Genomic DNA, 590 nt, shown 5'->3' on the forward strand with positions numbered 1-590 from the left:
GTCTAAATCAAATTATGTTTAAATTTTTTTATAAAAAGATAAATATATTTATGATTTTTGTTTAAAAAAAATTCATGATCCAGTGAATTATGTAAATTGGTCGGTTCGATCGGATCTGATAAGAATTGGATTTATTGTTATTGTTATAAAAAAATCGATTTTATTCTAATTTGTTAAAAAATTTTAAAATAACCGATTCATTAATACGTCCAATAATAATACGGCAATAAGTGTCTTTACAAAAAGACATTTTACGCCGTCTTTATGGGAGCATCCTCCTTTTCTATTAGAAAAGCGGAGACTCAAAAAATAAATTAATAAAAAAAATGTTTATATAAACATAAAAACTGAATTGCAATTATTCAGATAAAAATTTAGTCAAATTTATTAAATTATTTAACCACTCTCAACTATTAACTTCATATAAAATTAACTGCACTTGAATTTTTATCTTATATAAAATATACATGAAATACAAAATAAACATAGAAAATCAAAGAATGTTTAGAGAACTAATAAAATTTATTATTTTTAATTAACAGTTAATCAGCAATATTTAAAAGTAAAACTAAAAAAATGAAATTATGTTG

The 590-nt window shown here is 20.7% G+C and overlaps 1 protein-coding gene across 1 annotated transcript in view; it reads right to left on the minus strand.

The window, feature by feature from the left end:
* LOC107618654 (protein indeterminate-domain 2) overlaps positions 1-590 on the minus strand; it is an 8,927-nt gene that overhangs the window by 1,497 nt on the left and 6,840 nt on the right. The gene's annotated exons all lie outside the window — the stretch shown is intronic.

Source organism: Arachis ipaensis, chromosome B09, assembly GCF_000816755.2.
Source record: "Arachis ipaensis cultivar K30076 chromosome B09, Araip1.1, whole genome shotgun sequence".
Classification (NCBI taxonomy): Eukaryota; Viridiplantae; Streptophyta; class Magnoliopsida; order Fabales; family Fabaceae; genus Arachis; species Arachis ipaensis.